General features: G+C 44.4%; 1 protein-coding gene across 3 annotated transcripts in view; it reads right to left on the bottom strand.

Annotated features, from left to right (window-relative positions):
- Positions 1-12352, bottom strand: part of MED27 (mediator complex subunit 27) — a 73297-nt gene that overhangs the window by 27616 nt on the left and 33329 nt on the right. The window lies entirely within an intron of this gene.

Below are 12352 nucleotides of genomic sequence, written 5' to 3' on the forward strand. Positions count from 1 at the left end.
CTGAAAGCACCAGAGTTGGAAGGGACCTTGGAGGTCTTCTAGTCCAACCCACTGCTCAGGCAAGGCAAATGGTTGTCCAATCTCACCCCCAGAGATGGAGCACCCACAATTTCTGGAGATAAGTCATTCCATTAATTAACTGTTCTTGCTGTCAGGAAGTTTTTCCTTAGTTCTAGATTGGTCCTCTCCTTGGAAAGTTTCCATCCGTTGCTTCTTGTCCTGCCTTCAGAAGGCGCTTTGGAGAAAAGGTTGACCCCCCTCTTCTTTGTGGCAGCCCCCTCAAATATTGGAACGCTGCTATCCTGTCACCCCCCCCCCAGCTCCTTCTTTTCATCACACTAGACATACCCAATTCCTGAAATATTTTAAGCCTCCAGTCCCCTGATCGTCTTTGTTGCTCTTCTCCGCACGCTTTGCTAGAGTCCCAGCATCTTTTTTTTTTTTTTAAACATCGCGGTGACCAAAAACTGGATGTAGAGCTTCAAGTGCGGTCTTGCCGAGGTATTTTTGCAGAAAGGCTCCCAACCCCTTCATTATTTTATTAGTCTGTTTTAACATATTTTTAATGTGTTTTAACTTATTGTAAGAGTTGTGGGCATTTTGTTTAATCTCTTTTAATTTTTGTATTTTGTCTTTCAACATGTATTGCCCTGTTCACCGCCCTGAGTCCTTCGGGAGAAGGGCGGTATACAAATAAAATTAATAATAATAATAATAATAATAATAATAATAATAATAATTATTATTATTATTATTATTATTATTATTATTATTATTATTATTATTATTATTGGGGCAAGTGTGTTAACGCTGCAGAGACGGCAGCCTCTGCGCCCATAAATTGATTGCAGGCAGCTAACACCCTCCCTCCGCTGATGGTTTTGAGTTTTACACTGGACAGATGGCTCTGTTCTCAAGCCTGACCTGTTTTAAAAACTGGATCTCGTCCAGGGATCCAGTGTGAGCATTATGTTTAACAGCCCAGGCGCCGTGGAAAGCACATTCTCCCACACAAGTTTGTAAGATACATGCTGTTCATTTTAAAACTCCACGCATGAAGCTCAACATCCCTTCTTCCTCCCCACAACAGTAACATAAATTCAAGTCTTTTCTTTTTTTCCCCCCCCGAAAGGTAAAGTGGGGGGAGGGAAAAATTGAGGTGGGAGAATCCTAAGGCTCTCATCCTGTCCCTCTCTCCAGCAATTATTATTATTTTTTGATTGTCGTGGTTAATTAAAAGAACAACAACAAGAAGAAGAAATGTTAAAAAGCGGCACAGAGCGTGGTGTTACTTGGAACACAACTAGCTTTTTAAGATACCTACGTGGCCATTTGTACTGCATGGGCCAAAAGACTGTTTCCAATTATTTGCCACCTCCAATTCTATTCCCCACCCACCCACCCCCACAAAAAAAAAATGGAGAACGTTCGAATCTTAAAAGGAAAACCCTATACATTTGTGGTTGAATATGCTCAATTAGTTCAATTAGGCTTTTAAACGGCATTTCAATGCCACTTCCTATCATAAAAAAGAAGAAGGTCCAAGCGGTTTCAAGGAGTTTACGGAATTACAGAATTGGAAAGGTCCATCAGAGGTCATCTAGCCCAACCCCCCTGCTCAAGCAGGAGACCCAATACCACTCTGGACAAATGGCTATCCAGTCTCTTCTTAAAAACCTCCAGTGATGGAACAGCCACAATTTTTTTTTTGAGGCAAGCCATTCCACCAATTAATTGTTCCCACTGTCAGGAAATTTCTCCTGAATTCTAGGTTGCTTCTCTCCTCGATGAGTTTCCATCCAGGGTTTCTCATCTTGCCTTCTGGTGCTTTGGAATAGAGGCTGACCCCCCCCCCCACACACACACACCTTCTTCTCTGTGACAGCCCCTCAAACCTTGGAACGCCGCTATCATGTCACCCCTGGTCCTTCTTTTCCCTAAACTAGCCAAACTATTAGATTATTAGTAAGGCATTAAGGTAAAGCGCGTGTGAACATTCATTGAGCTGATCCAGTTATGGGATACCCTGAAGATGCATCAAATCACCTTCAGCCGACATGTAACAAGGATAAGAACTGTGGCCAGAGCTAGGAAATGTTGGGCCTAACTAGCCATACAAAGTCACAATTAAATATGCCCCCAAAGAGCTGTAACCTCAAATGCGTTCCATTCTTGAAAAAAAAAGACACCGATGTTATTGCTCCTGCAAGGTAGGTTGAGGAGGAAAAGAACAGACATCAAACAAGGATTCAGGGGCCATTGAAGTTTAGAGAGAAAATATTACGCGGGACATTGAACCGAGATACTGACCTGCAAAGCTAACCTACCATAATTGGCTCAGAGGTAAATCATTAGCTAGGTAGATTTTTTTTTCTCTCTGTAGGATTTGAACACCCAAACCCCCAGTTTAAGAACCTCCTTAATTTATTCCCAAACAGAGGAAAACAGAGTCAAATCTGACTCCACAACAGCATCACGAAACCAGCCCTGGGGATCGCAAAGTCCTTCACGGTGTTGTGTTAAAAGGCAGAAAAATAAAACTTAATTTCTCTGAACTTATATATATATAAAAACAAAAAAACAAAATGTGTCGGATCTGAAGTCCTTTCACTAAGAGGCTGGCGCGTGTTTTGTTGGAGATTTATTTTATTTTTTTTTGGCCTTTTTTTTAAAGTTTAGCAAACTATAAAATACAAAAGAAACAGTGAGAAAAGGGAGGGGGGATGAGAGAGGAAGAAAAACATTGACTTCCGACTCTTTATAGCGCAGCAGAATAAGGACACTATCCTTGACTTACAGCAGCTCATTTAGTGACTGTCCAAAGTTACGCCGGCATTGGAGATTGGTGCTTCGTGACTGTTTTTTCACACTTACGACCATTGAAGCATCCTCAGGGTCACGTGATCGAAATTGGACGCTTGGCAACCGGCGTGTACCTATGTCGGTTCCAATGCCCGGGGGGGGGGTTGTTTACGTGATCCCCATTTGCGACATTCCGACAAGCAAAGTCACTTAACAACTGAGCCAAAGAAGGTCGTAAAACGGGGAGAAAACTCACTTCACAAATGTCTCGCTTAGCAACAGAAATTTTGGCCTTGGCTCTGGTCGTTAAGTCGAGGACTGCCTGTAGCTAAAATGCTTATTGATTTTCTACCCCCCCACCCCCACCCCGGCGATTTCAGCCCACTTCAAGGGAAAAAAAAGGCCTGTTTGATATAACACGAATAGTTGGTTCTCTTAAAATCCCATTACCACCCCGAGCTCAGGATAGGATGCGTTCCTTTTCGATTTCTTAGTGTCAGTTTTCTGTCAACGGGCCGAAAATGTTTTTGCACGCTCAGATGGGTTTTCAGTAATGCCTGCGGAACAAGTTATGCTTTCTTGACTCCTGATCGCAGTGACATTTGACTTAAAAATAAATAAATTATAGGAAAGCAAGCCTGCTTTATTTTATTTATTTGTTTATTTATTTATTTATTTATTGGCTGGGTTTACCTAGAGGTTAAAATTCTAAGGTTGCCTTAACCAAGTTCAGTGAGACTTTTCACGCCCCTAGGCTATGGCCCCAAAACATTTGAAATGATATTGCAAAAAAAAAAAAATGGCCTGGTTTAAATTCATTAATTGTTCTAGCGCTGAAGCGAGACAGTTTGCGGCCGCTCCGGACAAGGATAGTAACAATAACAATGATAATTAAGAAGTCAGCGGCAGCAAAGCATGGGAAACGGGCCCCGGTCCGCAATTAATATTAAATTACCGCATTAAATATTAAAATATCCACAGCAAAGCCATCCCCAGTAATTCCAACAAAAGGCAGAGCTGAAAGGCTGAGGTTGAATCCGGCGTTGTCAATTCAGCCGGTTGTTCGAGTTCAGCCTTCCTGGTTTTATTTTCCAGTGGAAAATTGGACTGCCGACATTTAAACGCGGTTATCTTAAAAAGCAAAAGAAGGCCCAGGCTCAAGTAAAACGTATCTGCTTTACTGAAATATTATTTATTCCAGGAGGGTTTTTCTTTATGATATTCAACTGAAAGTTTTGCAGAAGTCCCTGTCTTCCTTATACATCCCCTTCTCATTTCCTACCAATAGCTGTAAAGGTAAAGGTTCCCCCGCACACGCGTGCTAGTCGTTTCCGACTCTAGGGGCTGGTGCTCATCTCCGTTTCAAAGCCGAAGAGCCAGCGCTTGTCCGAGGACGTCTCCATGGTCATGTGGCCGGCATGACTAGACGCCAAAGGCGCACGGAACGCTGTTACCTTCCCACCGGAGTGGTCCCTATTTTTCTACTTGCATTTTTTTACGTGCTTTCGAACTGCTAGGTTGGCAGAAGCTGGGACGAGTAACAGGTGCTCACTCTGCTACGCGGCACTCGGGATTCGACCCACCAAACTGCCGACCTTCCGATCGACAAGCTCAGAGTCCTAACCCACTGAGCCACCGCGTCCCTAAAGAGTTGTAAGGGTCATATAAATATGAGCCCAAGTTGCCAAGTGTCCAAATTTTGATCACGCCAGCTGCAAAGGTTGTGAAGTTGTGGAAAAGGCGTCCTAGGAAGGTCACTTTTTTTTCCTCCAGAGCTGCGGCAACCTTCGAATGGCGACGAAACCAACGGCTGCAAGTTGAGGACAGCTTGCCAAAGCTTTCGTCCACGTGTCCCTGTAGCCCCCCCCCCGGAGGGCCGAGTTCTATCGATTTGTTACTGATTGATTATGAAACTCATCTGCCATCCCTAAAACAAACGCGAGCAATCCTTTAAAGGTTGAAAGTGTTAGCACGAAAATTAACCTTAAATTGTGAGCGCCGTGGCTCCTTTGCCTCCGACCTCTTGCGAGTGCCATTTTTATTATTATTATTATTATTATTATTATTATTATTATTATTATTATTATTATTATTATTATTATTATTATTATTTCGTTGCTGGCTCGGACTGCGCCCAACGCTCCTGTTTGCTAAGCCAGTGCCAGCTCTGACTTCCTTTATCCCTGGATCGCAGCAAGGGATCATATTTCTGTAGCACAAGCATTTAAGGCACACATCCGGAAAACTCTTCCTAGCTGTGGCTGACAAAGGGAACTGAATAAATCTTGATTACGCTCTTGGACAGCACAAGGACAAACAAAGGCAGGGGATAAGCAGAAAATATAGGATGTTGTCTCCCTTCCGGCTACTACTTCGTTTGATGACACAAATCCTGCATTCCCATTAAGGAAGGGCCAGGCCCGCTTTTGACACAAGGCAACGCAAACGTGCAGCTTTGCACCCGCTGGGAGCCTAGCGGGAAGGCAGGAAGAGAGAAAAATGAGAAGATATTGGGGCTCTCCATCTGATGAGCGCCAATTAGAAAATCGATCCCATTAAAGCCGAGGAGCAGGGCTATCGGTGGAATCCAGACTGCTCAAGGACAGAAATTTCCAAACCGATAAGAATGCCGCTTGATTTAAAGAGAAAGAGGATTTAATAGTGGCCTGAAGGGCCCTCATCTGTCATGAACCCTTTCAGACAGATCGGATGGGGACGGGAAGGGATTGTGCTGACCGGTGAAGCCGGACTCCTTATTAGCAACTTGGCACTCGAACAAAGAAGAGTTAATTCTGCAGACTGCAACTTTGCACAAAAGAGAGAGAGAGAGAGAGAGAGAGAGAGAGAGAGAGAGAGAGAGAGAGACAGAGAGAGAGAAAGAGAGAAAGAGAAATTACCCATTAAGCTTTGTCCGCGCTTCTTCCATGGCATGCCACATCCATGTTGGAATACAGCACCCATAATCCCCGAACTGACTCACAAAAAGGGTAAGAGAGCCAGTTTGGTTTAGTGGTTCAGGCACCAGGCTAGAAAATGGGAGACGGTGAGCAGCTGACTCTAGGCCAATCACCAGGAGACGGCGAATTCTAGTCCTGCATTAGACATGAAAGCCGGCTGGGTGACTTTGGGCCAATCACCAGGAGACGGTGAGTTCTAGTCCTGCCTTAGTCATGAAAGCCGGCTGGGTGACTTTGGGCCAATCACCAGGAGACGGTGAGTTCTAGTCCCATCTTGGGCCAATCACCAGGAGACGGTGACTTGTACTCCTTTGTAACTTTGCTCTCTAAATGAATGATTGTAAACTGAGGAGCCCCCTCTGCATTCAACCACTAAAGGCATTGTACAAAGCCAGTTTCACTTAACAACTCATATCTATGACGGTTTGCAGTATCCCGGGGGTCACGCAATGCCTTTTGCGACCTTCCGACGAGCAAAGTCAAGGAAGGAAGCCGGGTTCCCCTTAACGGCCGTGCTGCCAACTTAACCCACTGCAGGGATTCCCGTAACGAGGGGGTGGGGGTGGGGCAAGGAAGGTCGCAAAACGGGGCAAGCATTCCCTTAACGAAGAGCGCTTCGCTTGGCAACAGAAACGTCGGGGCTCAGTGACAGCCGTAAGACGAGGAGACTGCCTAGCGATCGCATCAAGGTTAATAAAAGGAAGTGTAATTAATTGGCGCTTAGGTGCAATCCGATTAGGGTGAAAAATGGCACGAGCCTCTAAAGCGATAGACGGCTAATTGGACGATTCGGTTCCCAGCGGGGAACAAACAGCGTCGCTGATGCCTCCCGGGAGAAACAAAAATGGAAGAAGAGACGAGGAGAGGATGATTTTTGTCGAGGCGTCCATCAATCAGGCATTCTTCACGGTCTTTGCGAGGCCGGCTTTCGATTCAGCTTCTTCTTCAGCAACTGGAAGATACCTGGCACGTTCCCATCCTCTTATTTTTTAAAAAAAGCAGGGTAAATAACGGAGCTTAAAAATGCTTGCCTTTCTGCACGGAATATAGTAATAACAGAGTTGGAAGGGACCTTGGAGGTCATCTAGTCCAACCTCCTGCTCTGGCAGGAAACCCTACACCATTTCAGACCAAGGGCTGTCCAGTCTCTTCTCAAAAAGCCTCCAAAAATATCCATGTTCTTCCTCCTTCCTGCCCAATAAGAGAAGACATTGAAGGGCGACCCACCTGATCAAAGGAATTGCCTTTTTAGCCTCTGATGTTCTTCTTTCCAAGATTTGCTGGACGTCGACCCCCATCATCCCCATCCTCCAAGGCATATTATTACTCAGCGGATTATGAGAGTTAAAATATCCAGCACAAAGGAAAAACACCCTCCTAGGGGTGGGGGGGGGGGAGAAAGAGGATATAAGCTTAATCGGGACAATTTCGGAAATCCCAAACTTTTTGAAGCCGTGTCTAAGAACGTTGCGATTTTTCAACCAGGTAGAATGATACGTCAAGGAAGGGGCTTTCGGGGTGGGGGTGGGGGAGAAAACATAATAATAATAATAATAATAATAATAATAATAATAATAATAATAATAATAATAAGAAGAAGAAGAAGAAGAAGAAGAAGAAGAAGAAGAAGAAGAAGAAGAAGAAGACGACGACGTTGGTAGAACTTGGTAGAACGCAGCGGAGGGTTTCACACCCTTCAACGCAGCATCGGCCTCAAAATCTCCCACATGTCCAGCTTCTCCGAGATGAGCAAGGGAGAAGAAACTCACTCCTTTGGCACCGCAGCCTGCAACAGAGATTTACAAAGAAGAAGAAGAAGAAGAAGAAGAAGAAGAAGAAGAAGAAGAAGAAGAAGAAGAAGAAGAAGAAGAAGAAGAAGAAGAAGAAGAAGAAGAAGAAGAAGAAGAAGAAGAAGAAGAAGAGGAGGAGAAGAAGAAGAAGAAGAAGAAGAAGAAGAAGAAGAAGAAGAAAAGAAGAAGAAGAAGAAAAGAAGAAGAAGAAAAGAAGAAGAAGAAGAAGAAGAAGAAGAAGAAGAAGAAGAAGAAGAAGAAGAAGAAGAAGAAGAAGAAGAAGAAGAAGAAGAAGAAGTAGTAGTAGTTGGAAGGGACCTTGGAGGTCATCTAGCCCAACCCCGCTAAGGCAGGAAACCCTATACCATTTCAGACAAGTGGCTGGCCAGTCTCTTCTTAAAAACTTCCAGTGTTGGAGCATTCACCACTTCTGGAGGCAGGTTGTTCCACCGATTAATTGTTCTCGCTGTCAGGAAATTCCTCCTTAGTTCTAGCTTTCTTCTCTCCTTGATTCGTTTCTATCCGTTGCTTCTTGTCCTGCTTTCAGGTGCTTTGGAGAATAGCTTGGCTCCCTCTTCTTTGGGGCAGCCCCTGAGATACTGGAACACTGCTATCATGTCCCCCCTTGTCCTTCTCTTTATTAAACTACACATCCCCAATTCCAGCAACCGTTCCCTATATGTTTTAGCCTCCAGTCCCCCAATCATCTTTGTTGCTCTTCTCTGTACTCTTTCTAGAGTCTCGACATCTTTTTTACATTGTGGTGACCAAAACTGGATGCAGTATTCCAGGTGTGGCCTTACCAAGGCATTGTAAAGTGGTATTAGTACTTCACTTGCTTCTTTAAAACCCGGCGTTCATCGGAGCCGAGGCGGGCAGGAATCAAATTGAGGAGAAGGAGACTGCCTAGATCAAGCGCAATTTGGGAAAAGGGAAGAGGCCGACGGCCTCGGGGAGCGGCTCTCCGAAATGTTAAGATTGTTTTCCAATCATTCTCCTGCCAAACGGAGAGATCCGAGCACAAGTCTGCAAATCGACTTCGCCACAAAGGAGTCGTGTTGGTTCTCATGGAGACCCGACGAAAATAGCTCTCCGCTTTTCCAGCGTCTCCGACTGGCGCGTGGAGAGAGTTAACATCCCACCCTAATCGAGATTCAAGAGTCGTTGAAGGAGAACCAGCGGTTTTACGGAGTCGGCATACAGGTGGATCTTCGAGTGAGGCCCACAGTTGAGCCCCAAAATTTAGGTCGCTAAGTGAGACATTTGCTAAGTGAGCTCGGCCCTGTTTTACGACCTTTTTTTGCCCCGGTCGTCAGGTGAATCGTTGCAGCTGTTAAGCTAGTAATAAAGGTTGTTAAGTGAATCTGACACCCCCCGTGGCTTTGCTTGTCAGAAGGCCGCAAAAGGGGATCATGTGACACACCCCCTCCCGGGATGCTAAGACTGTCATAAATGTGAGTCGGTTGTCAGGCATCTAAATGTAAATCACGTGGTCATGGAATGCGGCCAGGGTCATAACTGTGAAAAATGGTCTTAAATTAATTTTTTCAGTGCCGTTGGACCTCAGCGTGCCTGGCTGTGGAATTCTGGGAGTTGAAGTCCACAACTTATAACAGGGCCAAGTTTGAAGACCCCCTGCATTGCACCTTCGAACAGTCAGTAAACAAACCCTTGTAAGTCGAGGACTGCTTGCATTGCCCCCAACCATCTGGGTCCTCGCTTATTCGCCTCCCCTTACGTAATGGGTCTACAAATAGTTGTAAGTTTACATAACTTTCCATTAAATAACTTTAAGGATAAATCTGTAAGGACACTGTCATAGCTGGAACTCGTCTTCTGCCAGAAGCCACATCAACCATCTGTTAATCGATACGGCAGAATAAAATTTATACTTTTCTGATTATTTTTTCCCCAGAAGCTTTTTTTTTTTTAAAACAAATCGTAACCAAAAAAACGTTAGCAGGCTGTAACCTTTAAAAGTCGGAAAATCTCCCAAGAATGCAAAACAGTCTTAGCAGCTTAAAAGGTTTAGAGCTGCCGTTATCAATTACGACATCCTTTTCTGAGAAAATGACAAGTTATCGGAGTTGTGGGTGCGTGGGTGCGGGTGTTTTTCCTTGAGGCTAACGCCAGAGGAGAAGCCCGCTGCAAACGCCTGTTGACCGTTGAGTTTTGAAAGTCTTTATTCCATCCAGTTAGAATATTATCTTGCTAAGTTAGAAATTCAGGCTGTGTGAGTTCGTTCAAGCCTGTTTCTGAAAAACAGCTGCAGAGGGAGGGGGAAAAAAAAAGCAATTCTGCGAGAAGGATGTGGCAGCTTTAATGAGTGAACAAGAGATGCAAAGTTTTGAAGAATAAAGGAGAATTGTTTGTCGCTCGGGGTTGAAAGATGGGGTCCTTGGTGCTCTCTGAGCTGGGTGGTTTTCTTGCAGACGTTTCATGACCCAACTAGCTAACATCATCAGGGCTGGTAAGGAGAGTGCTAGTAAGGAGGATAAAGAGTGCTTACTAGCCCTGATGATGTTACCTAGTCCCACCTTAGGCATTAAAGTCAGCTGGGTGACTTTGGATCAGTCACCAGAAGACGGTGAGTTGTAGTCCTGTCTTAGGCACAAAAGCTGGCTGGGTAACTCTAGGTCAACAACCAGGAGACAGTGAGTTCTAGTCCTGCCTTAGGCATGAAAGCCAGCTGGGTGACTTTGGGCCAGCCGCTCTCCCTCAGCTCAGCCCACCTTACAGGGCTTTTGTGCGGAAAATAGGAGGCGGAAGAAGCATTAGGCATGTTCCGTGCCTTATAAAAATAATAAAGGCGGGTTACAAAGAAATAGATAAACAAACAGGATAGTAAATAAAAAAAATCTACCTGATTCTTCCATCTCCTTCCCACCCCACCAGTCTTAAGCCTCTCCCATATTTTCCTCCAGCACCTCTTGGTCTCCTTACCAATGTGAGACTCGACACAAGTGCTCAGAGATTAAAAATGTCTCCTGCACAAGAGCCCCAATCTCCTCCCTGCTCCAAAGATGCTATTAGTCCATTTGCAATTCCAAAAGATTCTATTAAGACAGAAAGACTCGGCTCTCCAGACGAATGATTTTGTTCCTGGGAAATTGCTGACGCAGCCGGAACTGCCAGCCAAACAATTTTATAAGTCATAATTCAGAGACATATTTGCCCATCCAAAATAAATAGAAGCTACCGTAGTAATGCTTTCCGAGGCCGTGAGAGCTGAACGAGAATCTGTCTTGTGACAAAGCTAACGGAGTGGGACGGAACTGTAAAGAGTCAACAAAGCTGTACACTTGTCCTCGACTTGCGACTGTTCATTTAGGGACCAAATAGAATAGAGTAGAGTAGAGTAGAGTAGAGTAGAGTAGAGTAGAGTAGAGTAGAGTAGAGTAGAGTAGAGTAGAGTAGAGTGAAAGTAGAGTAGAGTAGAATAGAAGGAATGAAGAGTAGAGTAGAGTAGAGTAGAGTAGAGTAGAGTAGAGTAGAGTAGAGTAGAGTAGAAGGACAAAGCTAACGGAGTGGGACGGAACTGTAAAGAGTCAACAAAGCTGTACACTTGTCCTCGACTTGCGACTGTTCATTTAGGGACCAAATAGAATAGAGTAGAGTAGAGTAGAGTAGAGTAGAGTAGAGTAGAGTAGAGTAGAGTAGAGTAGAGTAGAGTGAAAGTAGAGTAGAGTAGAATAGAAGGAATGAAGAGTAGAGTAGAGTAGAGTAGAGTAGAGTAGAGTAGAGTAGAGTGAAAGTAGAGTAGAGTAGAGTAGAGTAGAGTAGAGTAGAGTAGAGTAGAGTAGAGTAGAGTAGAATAGAAGGAATGAAGAATAGAGTAGAGTAGTGTAGAGTAGAGTAGAGTAGATAGAATAGAATAGAATAGAATAGAATAGAATAGAATAGAATAGAATAGAAGAAATGAAGAATAGAATAGAATAGGAGTAGAGTAGATAGAATCGAATCGAATAGAATAGAATAGAATACAATTTTGGACAGCTAGCAATAATTGTCCACAGAATACTTTTTTTTCTCAAATAAAGACCATCTCATCCCAGCCTTCTTTAAAATCATTGCTACATAATTTTCTGCAGGGGATGCATTAAGGAAGCAACAGCGAGAACAGCTTGTACATCAGCCAAGCAATGTTTTCGCCCTGAATTCTAACTGCAATCTTAAATAGCGTGAGTTAATATAATGGCCTGGTGGAATTGCTCTCTGCCTTCGAGGGAGTTCTGCCAAGCCTCATTAAGTCGTAAGTCGAGGACTAAGCTGCACAGAGCCCTGCGGGTAAACCACACTTACTTAGGGGACAAGCTGAACAGGTGATTTACAGGGTCAAGGTGGACCCAGACCTGGAGGCTCCATCTAAGTTTGCCGGATCAAGATTATGTTTGCCCTCTGACTTTCTGTTTCTGAAATCGTAGCTACGGAGAAATGGCAAGGAACACAGAGTCGTACATCATACCGCACTTATCAGGAAGAGCTGACAGCGAGCAGATCGCCTTCCCAACAAGTGTCTTTAAAAAACAGAGGAAGGAGTGTTTCCTTGTAGGCTTCTGATGTCCCATGAATTTTGAATGCTTCCTGGCTAGGAGAAAAGTGCAGTTTTCCATGGAGAATCCTGCTCTTATTATGCACACTCGGGTGGCACCCGCAAAGCCTCGGCGCTTGCTTGGCGTTGCCCTGCCAGGCAACCTGGTAGAAATCGAAAAATCCCAATTCTTCTCTGCCTCCCCATCCTGTTTCTCCTGGAGATTAATTCAAAGACATCCCTGAGGTGGGCCTAGAAGTCACATCTCCCAG

The sequence above is a fragment of the Vipera berus genome (genome assembly GCF_964194415.1).
Source record: "Vipera berus genome assembly, chromosome: 15".
Lineage (NCBI taxonomy): Eukaryota > Metazoa > Chordata > Lepidosauria > Squamata > Viperidae > Vipera > Vipera berus.